This window comes from Haematobia irritans, chromosome 2, assembly GCF_050003625.1.
Source record: "Haematobia irritans isolate KBUSLIRL chromosome 2, ASM5000362v1, whole genome shotgun sequence".
Classification (NCBI taxonomy): domain Eukaryota; kingdom Metazoa; phylum Arthropoda; class Insecta; order Diptera; family Muscidae; genus Haematobia; species Haematobia irritans.
Genome location: NC_134398.1, coordinates 126,673,427 through 126,688,442, shown reverse-complemented (window position 1 = coordinate 126,688,442; position 15,016 = coordinate 126,673,427).

The window sequence follows — 15,016 nt, the reverse complement described above, 5'->3', positions numbered from 1 at the left end:
ATTTAAGTTTTTCATATGAAAAATTTGACTTTTCGAAGATTTTCATCAAAATTTTGATTTTTGGGGGGTGGTCACGAATTAACATTCTTTTCGCTCTAGGACGCATATTTAAGGAGATATGGCCAATTTAAGTTTTTCATATGAAAAATTTGATTTTTCGAGGATTTTCATTAAAATTTTGATTTTTGGGGGGTGGTCACGAATTAACCTTCTTTTCGCTCTAGGACGCATATTTAAGGAGATATGGCCAATTTAAGTGTTTCATATAAAAAATTTGATTTTTCGAGGATTTTCATCAAAATTTTGATTTTTTGGGGGTGGTCACGAATTAACCTTCTTTTCGCTCTAGGACGCATATTTAAGGAGATATGGGCAATTTAAGTTTTTCATATGAAAAAATTGATTTTTCGAGGATTTTCACCAAAATTTTGATTTTTGGGGTGTGGTCACGAATTAACCTTCTTTTCGCTCTAGGACGCATATTTAAGGAGATATGGCCAATTTAAGTTTTTCATATGAAAAATTTGATTTTTTGAGAATTTTCATAAAAATTTTGATTTTTTGGGGATGGTCACGAATTAAAGTCCTTTTCGCTCTAGGACGCATATTTAAGGAGGCCAATTTAAGTTTTTCATATGAAAAATTTGATTTTTCGAGGATTTTCATCAAAATTTTGAATTTTGGGGGGTGGTCACGAATTAACCTTCTTTTCGCTCTAGGACGCATATTTAAGGAGATATGGCCAATTTAAGTTTTTCATATGAAAAATTTGATTTTTCGAGGATTTTCATCAAAATTTTGATTTTTGGGGGGTGGTCACGAATTAACCTTCTTTTCGCTCTAGGACGCATATTTAAGGAGATATGGCCAATTTAAGTTTTTCATATGAAAAATTTGATTTTTCGAGGATTTTCATCAAAATTTTGATTTTTGGGGGGTGGTCACGAATTAAAGTCCTTTTCGCTCTAGGACGCATATTTAAGGAGATATGGGCAATTTAAGTTTTTCATACGAAAAATTTGATTTTTCGAGGATTTTCATCAAAATTTTGATTTTTTGGGGGTGGTCACGAATTAAAGTCCTTTTCGCACTAGGACGCATATTTAAGGAGATATGGCCAATTTAAGTTTTTCATATGCAAAATGTGATTTTTCGAGGATTTTCATCAAAATTTTGATTTTTGGGGGGTGGTCACGAATTAACCTTCTTTTCGCTCTAGGACGCATAGTTAAGGAGATATGGCCAATTTAAGTTTTTCATATGAAAAATTTTATTTCTCGAGGATTTTCATCAAAATTTTGATTTTTGGGGGGTGGTCACGAATTAACCTTCTTTTCGCTCTAGGACGCATATTTAAGGAGATATGGCCAATTTAAGTTTTTCATGTGAAAATTTTGATTTTTTGAGGATTTTCATCAAAATTTTGATTTTTGGGGGGTGGTCACGAATTAACCTTCTTTTCGCTCTAGGACGCATATTTAAGGAGATATGGCCAATTTAAGTTTTTCATATAAAAAATTTGATTTTTCGAGGATTTTCATCAAAATTTTGATTTTTTGGGGGTGGTCACGAATTAAAGTCCTTTTCGCTCTAGGACGCATATTTAAGGAGATATGGGCAATTTAAGTTTTTCATACGAAAAATTTGATTTTTCGAGGATTTTCATCAAAATTTTGATTTTTGGGGGGTGGCCACGATTAACCTTCTTTTCGCTCTAGGACGCATATTTAAGGAGATATGGCCAATTTAAGTTTTTCATATGAAAAATTTGATTTTTCGAGGATTTTCATCAAAATTTTGATTTTTTGGGGGGTGGTCACGAATTAACCTTCTTTTCGCTCTAGGACGCATAGTTAAGGAGATATGGCCAATTTAAGTTTTTCATATGAAAAATGTGATTTTTCGAGGATTTTCACCAAAATTTTGATTTTTGGGGGGTGGTCACGAATTAACCTTCTTTTCGCTCTAGGACGCATATTTAAGGAGATATGGCCAATTTAAGTTTTTCATACGAAAAATGTGATTTTTCGAGGATTTTCATCAAAATTTTGATTTTTTGGGGGTGGTCACGTATTAAAGTCCTTTTCGCTCTAGGACGCATATTTAAGGAGATATGGCCAATTTAAGTTTTTCATATGAAAAATGTGATATTTCGAGGATTTTCATCAAAATTTTGATTTTTGGGGGGTGGTCACGAATTAACCTTCTTTTCGCTCTAGGACGCATATTTAAGGAGATATGGCCAATTTAAGTTTTTCATATGAAAAATTTGATTTTTCGAAGATTTTCATCAAAATTTTGATTTTTGGGGGGTGGTCACGAATTAACCTTCTTTTCGCTCTAGGACGCATATTTAAGGAGATATGGCCAATTTAAGTTTTTCATATGAAAAATTTGATTTTTCGAGGATTTTCATTAAAATTTTGATTTTTGGGGGGTGGTCACGAATTAACCTTCTTTTCGCTCTAGGACGCATATTTAAGGAGATATGGCCAATTTAAGTTTTTCATATAAAAAATTTGATTTTTCGAGGATTTTCATCAAAATTTTGATTTTTTGGGGGTGGTCACGAATTAACCTTCTTTTCGCTCTAGGACGCATATTTAAGGAGATATGGGCAATTTAAGTTTTTCATATGAAAAAATTGATTTTTCGAGGATTTTCACCAAAATTTTGATTTTTGGGGTGTGGTCACGAATTAACCTTCTTTTCGCTCTAGGACACATATTTAAGGAGATATGGCCAATTTAAGTTTTTCATATAAAAATTTGATTTTTCGAGGATTTTCATCAAAATTTTGATTTTTTGGGGGTGGTCACGAATTAAAGTCCTTTTCGCTCTAGGACGCATATTTAAGGAGATATGGACAATTTAAGTTTTTCATACGAAAAATTTGATTTTTCGAGGATTTTCATCAAAATTTTGATTTTTGGGGGGTGGTCACGATTAACCTTCTTTTCGCTCTAGGACGCATATTTAAGGAGATATGGCCAATTTAAGTTTTTCATATGAAAAATTTGATTTTTCGAGGATTTTTATCAAAATTTTGATGGGGGGTGGTCACGAATTAACTTTCTTTTCGCTCTAGGACGCATAGTTAAGGAGATATGGCCAATTTAAGTTTTTCATATGAAAAATGTGATTTTTCGAGGATTTTCACCAAAATTTTGATTTTTGGGGGGTGGTCACGAATTAAAGTCCTTTTCGCTCTAGGACGCATATTTAAGGAGATATGGGCAATTTAAGTTTTTCATACGAAAAATTTGATTTTTCGAGGATTTTCATCAAAATTTTGATTTTTGGGGGGTGGTCACGATTAACCTTCTTTTCGCTCTAGGACGCATATTTAAGGAGATATGGCCAATTTAAGTTTTTCATATGAAAAATTTGATTTTTCGAGGATTTTTATCAAAATTTTGATGGGGGGTGGTCACGAATTAACTTTCTTTTCGCTCTAGGACGCATAGTTAAGGAGATATGGCCAATTTAAGTTTTTCATATGAAAAATGTGATTTTTCGAGGATTTTCACCAAAATTTTGATTTTTGGGGGGTGGTCACGAATTAAAGTCCTTTTCGCTCTAGGACGCATATTTAAGGAGATATGGGCAATTTAAGTTTTTCATACGAAAAATTTGATTTTTCGAGGATTTTCATCAAAATTTTGATTTTTTGGGGGTGGTCACGAATTAAAGTCCTTTTCGCACTAGGACCCATATTTAAGGAGATATGGCCAATTTAAGTTTTTCATATGCAAAATGTGATTTTTCGAGGATTTTCATCAAAATTTTAATTTTTGGGGGGTGGTCACGAATTAACCTTCTTTTCGCTCTAGGACGCATAGTTAAGGAGATATGGCCAATTTAAGTTTTTCATATAAAAAATTTGATTTTTCGAGGATTTTCATCAAAATTTTTATTTTTTGGGGGTGGTCACGAATTAAAGTCCTTTTCGCTCTAGGACGCATATTTAAGGAGATATGGGCAATTTAAGTTTTTCATACGAAAAATTTGATTTTTCGAGGATTTTCATCAAAATTTTGATTTTTGGGGGGTGGTCACGAATTAACCTTCTTTTCGCTCTAGGACGCATAGTTAAGGAGATATGGCCAATTTAAGTTTTTCATATGAAAAATTTTATTTCTCGAGGATTTTCATCAAAATTTTGATTTTTGGGGGGTGGTCACGAATTAACCTTCTTTTCGCTCTAGGACGCATATTTAAGGAGATATGGCCAATTTAAGTTTTTCATGTGAAAATTTTGATTTTTTGAGGATTTTCATCAAAATTTTGATTTTTGGGGGGTGGTCACGAATTAACCTTCTTTTCGCTCTAGGACGCATATTTAAGGAGATATGGCCAATTTAAGTTTTTCATATAAAAAATTTGATTTTTCGAGGATTTTCATCAAAATTTTGATTTTTTGGGGGTGGTCACGAATTAAAGTCCTTTTCGCTCTAGGACGCATATTTAAGGAGATATGGGCAATTTAAGTTTTTCATACGAAAAATTTGATTTTGGCCACGATTAACATTCTTTTCGCTCTAGGACGCATATTTAAGGAGATATGGCCAATTTAAGTTTTTCATATGAAAAATTTGATTTTTCGAGGATTTTCATCAAAATTTTGATTTTTTGGGGGGTGGTCACGAATTAACCTTCTTTTCGCTCTAGGACGCATAGTTAAGGAGATATGGCCAATTTAAGTTTTTCACCAAAATTTTGATTTTTGGGGGGTGGTCACGAATTAACCTTCTTTTCGCTCTAGGACGCATATTTAAGGAGATATGGCCAATTTAAGTTTTTCATACGAAAAATGTGATTTTTCGAGGATTTTCATCAAAATTTTGATTTTTTGGGGGTGGTCACGTATTAAAGTCCTTTTCGCTCTAGGACGCATATTTAAGGAGATATGGCCAATTTAAGTTTTTCATATGAAAAATTTGATTTCTCGAGGATTTTCATCAAAATTTTGATTTTTGGGGGGTGGTCACGAATTACCCTTCTTTTCGCTCTAGGACGCATAGTTAAGGAGATATGGCCAATTTAAGTTTTTCATATGAAAAATTTTATTTCTCGAGGATTTTCATCAAAATTTTGATTTTTGGGGGGTGGTCACGAATTAACCTTCTTTTCGCTCTAGGACGCATAGTTAAGGAGATATGGCCAATTTAAGTTTTTCATATGAAAAATTTTATTTCTCGAGGATTTTCATCAAAATTTTGATTTTTGGGGGGTGGTCACGAATTAACCTTCTTTTCGCTCTAGGACGCATATTTAAGGAGATATGGCCAATTTAAGTTTTTCATGTGAAAATTTTGATTTTTTGAGGATTTTCATCAAAATTTTGATTTTTGGGGGGTGGTCACGAATTAACCTTCTTTTCGCTCTAGGACGCATATTTAAGGAGATATGGCCAATTTAAGTTTTTCATATAAAAAATTTGATTTTTCGAGGATTTTCATCAAAATTTTGATTTTTTGGGGGTGGTCACGAATTAAAGTCCTTTTCGCTCTAGGACGCATATTTAAGGAGATATGGGCAATTTAAGTTTTTCATACGAAAAATTTGATTTTTCGAGGATTTTCATCAAAATTTTGATTTTTGGGGGGTGGCCACGATTAACCTTCTTTTCGCTCTAGGACGCATATTTAAGGAGATATGGCCAATTTAAGTTTTTCATATGAAAAATTTGATTTTTCGAGGATTTTCATCAAAATTTTGATTTTTTGGGGGGTGGTCACGAATTAACCTTCTTTTCGCTCTAGGACGCATAGTTAAGGAGATATGGCCAATTTAAGTTTTTCATATGAAAAATGTGATTTTTCGAGGATTTTCACCAAAATTTTGATTTTTGGGGGGTGGTCACGAATTAACCTTCTTTTCGCTCTAGGACGCATATTTAAGGAGATATGGCCAATTTAAGTTTTTCATACGAAAAATGTGATTTTTCGAGGATTTTCATCAAAATTTTGATTTTTTGGGGGTGGTCACGTATTAAAGTCCTTTTCGCTCTAGGACGCATATTTAAGGAGATATGGCCAATTTAAGTTTTTCATATGAAAAATGTGATATTTCGAGGATTTTCATCAAAATTTTGATTTTTGGGGGGTGGTCACGAATTAACCTTCTTTTCGCTCTAGGACGCATATTTAAGGAGATATGGCCAATTTAAGTTTTTCATATGAAAAATTTGATTTTTCGAAGATTTTCATCAAAATTTTGATTTTTGGGGGGTGGTCACGAATTAACCTTCTTTTCGCTCTAGGACGCATATTTAAGGAGATATGGCCAATTTAAGTTTTTCATATGAAAAATTTGATTTTTCGAGGATTTTCATTAAAATTTTGATTTTTGGGGGGTGGTCACGAATTAACCTTCTTTTCGCTCTAGGACGCATATTTAAGGAGATATGGCCAATTTAAGTTTTTCATATAAAAAATTTGATTTTTCGAGGATTTTCATCAAAATTTTGATTTTTTGGGGGTGGTCACGAATTAACCTTCTTTTCGCTCTAGGACGCATATTTAAGGAGATATGGGCAATTTAAGTTTTTCATATGAAAAAATTGATTTTTCGAGGATTTTCACCAAAATTTTGATTTTTGGGGTGTGGTCACGAATTAACCTTCTTTTCGCTCTAGGACACATATTTAAGGAGATATGGCCAATTTAAGTTTTTCATATAAAAATTTGATTTTTCGAGGATTTTCATCAAAATTTTGATTTTTTGGGGGTGGTCACGAATTAAAGTCCTTTTCGCTCTAGGACGCATATTTAAGGAGATATGGACAATTTAAGTTTTTCATACGAAAAATTTGATTTTTCGAGGATTTTCATCAAAATTTTGATTTTTGGGGGGTGGTCACGATTAACCTTCTTTTCGCTCTAGGACGCATATTTAAGGAGATATGGCCAATTTAAGTTTTTCATATGAAAAATTTGATTTTTCGAGGATTTTTATCAAAATTTTGATGGGGGGTGGTCACGAATTAACTTTCTTTTCGCTCTAGGACGCATAGTTAAGGAGATATGGCCAATTTAAGTTTTTCATATGAAAAATGTGATTTTTCGAGGATTTTCACCAAAATTTTGATTTTTGGGGGGTGGTCACGAATTAAAGTCCTTTTCGCTCTAGGACGCATATTTAAGGAGATATGGGCAATTTAAGTTTTTCATACGAAAAATTTGATTTTTCGAGGATTTTCATCAAAATTTTGATTTTTGGGGGGTGGTCACGATTAACCTTCTTTTCGCTCTAGGACGCATATTTAAGGAGATATGGCCAATTTAAGTTTTTCATATGAAAAATTTGATTTTTCGAGGATTTTTATCAAAATTTTGATGGGGGGTGGTCACGAATTAACTTTCTTTTCGCTCTAGGACGCATAGTTAAGGAGATATGGCCAATTTAAGTTTTTCATATGAAAAATGTGATTTTTCGAGGATTTTCACCAAAATTTTGATTTTTGGGGGGTGGTCACGAATTAAAGTCCTTTTCGCTCTAGGACGCATATTTAAGGAGATATGGGCAATTTAAGTTTTTCATACGAAAAATTTGATTTTTCGAGGATTTTCATCAAAATTTTGATTTTTTGGGGGTGGTCACGAATTAAAGTCCTTTTCGCACTAGGACCCATATTTAAGGAGATATGGCCAATTTAAGTTTTTCATATGCAAAATGTGATTTTTCGAGGATTTTCATCAAAATTTTAATTTTTGGGGGGTGGTCACGAATTAACCTTCTTTTCGCTCTAGGACGCATAGTTAAGGAGATATGGCCAATTTAAGTTTTTCATATAAAAAATTTGATTTTTCGAGGATTTTCATCAAAATTTTTATTTTTTGGGGGTGGTCACGAATTAAAGTCCTTTTCGCTCTAGGACGCATATTTAAGGAGATATGGGCAATTTAAGTTTTTCATACGAAAAATTTGATTTTTCGAGGATTTTCATCAAAATTTTGATTTTTGGGGGGTGGTCACGAATTAACCTTCTTTTCGCTCTAGGACGCATAGTTAAGGAGATATGGCCAATTTAAGTTTTTCATATGAAAAATTTTATTTCTCGAGGATTTTCATCAAAATTTTGATTTTTGGGGGGTGGTCACGAATTAACCTTCTTTTCGCTCTAGGACGCATATTTAAGGAGATATGGCCAATTTAAGTTTTTCATGTGAAAATTTTGATTTTTTGAGGATTTTCATCAAAATTTTGATTTTTGGGGGGTGGTCACGAATTAACCTTCTTTTCGCTCTAGGACGCATATTTAAGGAGATATGGCCAATTTAAGTTTTTCATATAAAAAATTTGATTTTTCGAGGATTTTCATCAAAATTTTGATTTTTTGGGGGTGGTCACGAATTAAAGTCCTTTTCGCTCTAGGACGCATATTTAAGGAGATATGGGCAATTTAAGTTTTTCATACGAAAAATTTGATTTTGGCCACGATTAACATTCTTTTCGCTCTAGGACGCATATTTAAGGAGATATGGCCAATTTAAGTTTTTCATATGAAAAATTTGATTTTTCGAGGATTTTCATCAAAATTTTGATTTTTTGGGGGGTGGTCACGAATTAACCTTCTTTTCGCTCTAGGACGCATAGTTAAGGAGATATGGCCAATTTAAGTTTTTCACCAAAATTTTGATTTTTGGGGGGTGGTCACGAATTAACCTTCTTTTCGCTCTAGGACGCATATTTAAGGAGATATGGCCAATTTAAGTTTTTCATACGAAAAATGTGATTTTTCGAGGATTTTCATCAAAATTTTGATTTTTTGGGGGTGGTCACGTATTAAAGTCCTTTTCGCTCTAGGACGCATATTTAAGGAGATATGGCCAATTTAAGTTTTTCATATGAAAAATTTGATTTCTCGAGGATTTTCATCAAAATTTTGATTTTTGGGGGGTGGTCACGAATTACCCTTCTTTTCGCTCTAGGACGCATATTTAAGGAGATATGGCCAATTTAAGTTTTTCATATGAAAAATTTGATTTTTCGAAGATTTTCATCAAAATTTTGATTTTTGGGGGGTGGTCACGAATTAACCTTCTTTTCGCTCTAGGACGCATATTTAAGGAGATATGGCCAATTTAAGTTTTTCATATGAAAAATTTGATTTTTCGAGGATTTTCATTAAAATTTTGATTTTTGGGGGGTGGTCACGAATTAACCTTCTTTTCGCTCTAGGACGCATATTTAAGGAGATATGGCCAATTTAAGTTTTTCATATAAAAAATTTGATTTTTCGAGGATTTTCATCAAAATTTTGATTTTTTGGGGGTGGTCACGAATTAACCTTCTTTTCGCTCTAGGACGCATATTTAAGGAGATATGGGCAATTTAAGTTTTTCATATGAAAAAATTGATTTTTCGAGGATTTTCACCAAAATTTTGATTTTTGGGGTGTGGTCACGAATTAACCTTCTTTTCGCTCTAGGACACATATTTAAGGAGATATGGCCAATTTAAGTTTTTCATATAAAAATTTGATTTTTCGAGGATTTTCATCAAAATTTTGATTTTTTGGGGGTGGTCACGAATTAAAGTCCTTTTCGCTCTAGGACGCATATTTAAGGAGATATGGGCAATTTAAGTTTTTCATACGAAAAATTTGATTTTTCGAGGATTTTCATCAAAATTTTGATTTTTGGGGGGTGGTCACGATTAACCTTCTTTTCGCTCTAGGACGCATATTTAAGGAGATATGGCCAATTTAAGTTTTTCATATGAAAAAATTGATTTTTCGAGGATTTTTATCAAAATTTTGATGGGGGGTGGTCACGAATTAACTTTCTTTTCGCTCTAGGACGCATAGTTAAGGAGATATGGCCAATTTAAGTTTTTCATATGAAAAATGTGATTTTTCGAGGATTTTCACCAAAATTTTGATTTTTGGGGGGTGGTCACGAATTAAAGTCCTTTTCGCTCTAGGACGCATATTTAAGGAGATATGGGCAATTTAAGTTTTTCATACGAAAAATTTGATTTTTCGAGGATTTTCATCAAAATTTTGATTTTTGGGGGGTGGTCACGATTAACCTTCTTTTCGCTCTAGGACGCATATTTAAGGAGATATGGCCAATTTAAGTTTTTCATATGAAAAATTTGATTTTTCGAGGATTTTTATCAAAAATTTTGATGGGGGGTGGTCACGAATTAACTTTCTTTTCGCTCTAGGACGCATAGTTAAGGAGATATGGCCAATTTAAGTTTTTCATATGAAAAATGTGATTTTTCGAGGATTTTCACCAAAATTTTGATTTTTGGGGGGTGGTCACGAATTAAAGTCCTTTTCGCTCTAGGACGCATATTTAAGGAGATATGGGCAATTTAAGTTTTTCATACGAAAAATTTGATTTTTCGAGGATTTTCATCAAAATTTTGATTTTTTGGGGGTGGTCACGAATTAAAGTCCTTTTCGCACTAGGACGCATATTTAAGGAGATATGGCCAATTTAAGTTTTTCATATGCAAAATGTGATTTTTCGAGGATTTTCATCAAAATTTTGATTTTTGGGGGGTGGTCACGAATTAACCTTCTTTTCGCTCTAGGACGCATAGTTAAGGAGATATGGCCAATTTAAGTTTTTCATATGAAAAATTTTATTTCTCGAGGATTTTCATCAAAATTTTGATTTTTGGGGGGTGGTCACGAATTAACCTTCTTTTCGCTCTAGGACGCATATTTAAGGAGATATGGCCAATTTAAGTTTTTCATGTGAAAATTTTGATTTTTTGAGGATTTTCATCAAAATTTTGATTTTTGGGGGGTGGTCACGAATTAACCTTCTTTTCGCTCTAGGACGCATATTTAAGGAGATATGGCCAATTTAAGTTTTTCATATGAAAAATTTTATTTCTCGAGGATTTTCATCAAAATTTTGATTTTTGGGGGGTGGTCACGAATTAACCTTCTTTTCGCTCTAGGACGCATATTTAAGGAGATATGGCCAATTTAAGTTTTTCATGTGAAAATTTTGATTTTTTGAGGATTTTCATCAAAATTTTGATTTTTGGGGGGTGGTCACGAATTAACCTTCTTTTCGCTCTAGGACGCATATTTAAGGAGATATGGCCAATTTAAGTTTTTCATACGAAAAATGTGATTTTTCGAGGATTTTCATCAAAATTTTGATTTTTTGGGGGTGGTCACGTATTAAAGTCCTTTTCGCTCTAGGACGCATATTTAAGGACATATGGCCAATTTAAGTTTTTCATATGAAAAATTTGATTTTTCGAAGATTTTCATCAAAATTTTGATTTTTGGGGGGTGGTCACGAATTAACCTTCTTTTCGCTCTAGGACGCATATTTAAGGAGATATGGCCAATTTAAGTTTTTCATATGAAAAATTTGATTTTTCGAGGATTTTCATTAAAATTTTGATTTTTGGGGGGTGGTCACGAATTAACCTTCTTTTCGCTCTAGGACGCATATTTAAGGAGATATGGCCAATTTAAGTTTTTCATATAAAAAATTTGATTTTTCGAGGATTTTCATCAAAATTTTGATTTTTTGGGGGTGGTCACGAATTAACCTTCTTTTCGCTCTAGGACGCATATTTAAGGAGATATGGGCAATTTAAGTTTTTCATATGAAAAAATTGATTTTTCGAGGATTTTCACCAAAATTTTGATTTTTGGGGTGTGGTCACGAATTAACCTTCTTTTCGCTCTAGGACGCATATTTAAGGAGATATGGCCAATTTAAGTTTTTCATATGAAAAATTTGATTTTTTGAGAATTTTCATAAAAATTTTGATTTTTTGGGGATGGTCACGAATTAAAGTCCTTTTCGCTCTAGGACGCATATTTAAGGAGGCCAATTTAAGTTTTTCATATGAAAAATTTGATTTTTCGAGGATTTTCATCAAAATTTTGAATTTTGGGGGGTGGTCACGAATTAACCTTCTTTTCGCTCTAGGACGCATATTTAAGGAGATATGGCCAATTTAAGTTTTTCATGTGAAAATTTTGATTTTTTGAGGATTTTCATCAAAATTTTGATTTTTGGGGGGTGGTCACGAATTAACCTTCTTTTCGCTCTAGGACGCATATTTAAGGAGATATGGCCAATTTAAGTTTTTCATACGAAAAATGTGATTTTTCGAGGATTTTCATCAAAATTTTGATTTTTTGGGGGTGGTCACGTATTAAAGTCCTTTTCGCTCTAGGACGCATATTTAAGGAGATATGGCCAATTTAAGTTTTTCATATGAAAAATTTGATTTTTCGAAGATTTTCATCAAAATTTTGATTTTTGGGGGGTGGTCACGAATTAACCTTCTTTTCGCTCTAGGACGCATATTTAAGGAGATATGGCCAATTTAAGTTTTTCATGTGAAAATTTTGATTTTTTGAGGATTTTCATCAAAATTTTGATTTTTGGGGGGTGGTCACGAATTAACCTTCTTTTCGCTCTAGGACGCATATTTAAGGAGATATGGCCAATTTAAGTGTTTCATATGAAAAATTTGATTTTTCGAGGATTTTCATCAAAATTTTGATTTTTGGGGGGTGGTCACGAATTAAAGTCCTTTTCGCTCTAGGACGCATATTTAAGGAGATATGGGCAATTTAAGTTTTTCATATGAAAAATGTGATTTTTCGAGGATTTTCATCAAAATTTTGATTTTTGGGGGGTGGTCACGAATTAACCTTCTTTTCGCTCTAGGACGCATAGTTAAGGAGATATGGCCAATTTAAGTTTTTCATATGAAAAATTTTATTTTTTGAGGATTTTCATCAAAATTTTGATTTTTTGGGGGTGGTCACGAATTAAAGTCCTTTTCGCTCTAGGACGCATATTTAAGGAGATATGGGCAATTTAAGTTTTTCATACGAAAAATTTGATTTTTCGAGGATTTTCATCAAAATTTTGATTTTTGGGGGGTGGTCACGATTAACCTTCTTTTCGCTCTAGGACGCATATTTAAGGAGATATGGCCAATTTAAGTTTTTCATATGAAAAATTTGATTTTTCGAGGATTTTCATCAAAATTTTGATTTTTGGGGGGTGGTCACGACTTAACCTTCTTTTCGCTCTAGGACGCATATTTAAGGAGATATGGCCAATTTAAGTTTTTCATACGAAAAATTTGATTTTTCGAGGATTTTCATCAAAATTTTGATTTTTTGGGGGTGGTCACGAATTAAAGTCCTTTTCGCTCTAGGACGCATATTTAAGGTGATATGGCCAATTTAAGTTTTTCATATGAAAAATTTGATTTTTCGAGGATTTTCATCAAAATTTTGATTTTTGGGGGGTGGTCACGAATTAACCTTCTTTTCGCTCTAGGACGCATATTTAAGGAGATATGGCCAATTTAAGTTTTTCATATGAAAAATGTGATTTTTCGAGGATTTTCACCAAAATTTTGATTTTTGGGGGGTGGTCACGAATTAACCTTCTTTTCGCTCTAGGACGCATATTTAAGGAGATATGGCCAATTTAAGTGTTTCATACGAAAAATGTGATTTTTCGAGGATTTTCATCAAAATTTTGATTTTTTGGGGGTGGTCACGAATTAAAGTCCTTTTCGCTCTAGGACGCATATTTAAGGAGATATGGCCAATTTAAGGAGGATTTTCATCAAAATTTTGATTTTTGGGGGGTGGTCACGAATTAACCTTCTTTTCGCTCTAGGACGCATATTTAAGGAGATATGGCCAATTTAAGTTTTTCATATGAAAAATTTGATTTTTCGAAGATTTTCATCAAAATTTTGATTTTTGGGGGGTGGTCACGAATTAAAGTCCTTTTCGCTCTAGGACGCATATTTAAGGAGATATGGCCAATTTATGTTTTTCATATGAAAAATTTGATTTCTCGAGGATTTTCATCAAAATTTTGATTTTTGGGGGGTGGTCACGAATTAACCTTCTTTTCGCTCTAGGACGCATATTTAAGGAGATATGGCCAATTTAAGTTTTTCATATGAAAAATTTGATTTTTCGAAGATTTTCATCAAAATTTTGATTTTTGGGGGGTGGTCACGAATTAACCTTCTTTTCGCTCTAGGACGCATATTTAAGGAGATATGGCCAATTTTAGTTTTTCATATGAAAAAATTGATTTTTCGAGGATTTTCAACAAAATTTTGATTTTTGGGGTGTGGTCACGAATTAACCTTCTTTTCGCTCTAGGACGCATATTTAAGGAGATATGGCCAATTTAAGTTTTTCATATGAAAAATTTGATTTTTCGAGCATTTTCATTAAAATTTTGATTTTTGGGGGGTGGTCACGAATTAACCTTCTTTTCGCTCTAGGACGCATATTTAAGGAGATATGGCCAATTTAAGTTTTTCATATAAAAAATTTGATTTTTCGAGGATTTTCATCAAAATTTTGATTTTTTGGGGGTGGTCACGAATTAACCTTCTTTTCGCTCTAGGACGCATATTTAAGGAGATATGGGCAATTTAAGTTTTTCATACGAAAAATTTGATTTTTCGAGGATTTTCATCAAAATTTTGATATTTAGGACGCATATTTAAGGAGATATGGCCAATTTAAGTTTTTCATGCGAAAAATTTGATTTTTCGAGGATTTTCATCAAAATTTTGATATTTTGGGGGTGGTCGCGAATTAAAGTCCTTTTCGCTCTAGGACGCATATTTAAGGAGATATGGCCAATTTAATTTAAAATTTTATTTCTCGAGGATTTTCATCAAAATTTTGATTTTTGGGGGGTGGTCACGAATTAACCTTCTTTTCGCTCTAGGACGCATATTTAAGGAGATATGGCCAATTTAAGTTTTTCATACGAAAAATTTGATTTTTCGAGGATTTTCATCAAAATTTTGATTTTTTGGGGGTGGTCACGAATTAAAGTCCTTTTCGCTCTAGGACGCATATTTAAGGAGATATGGCCAATTTAAGTTTTTCATATGAAAAATTTGATTTTTCGAGGATTTTCATCAAAATTTTGATTTGTGGGGGGTGGTCACGAATTAACCTTCTTTTCGCTCTAGGACGCATATTTAAGGAGATATGGCCAATTTAAGTTTTTCATAT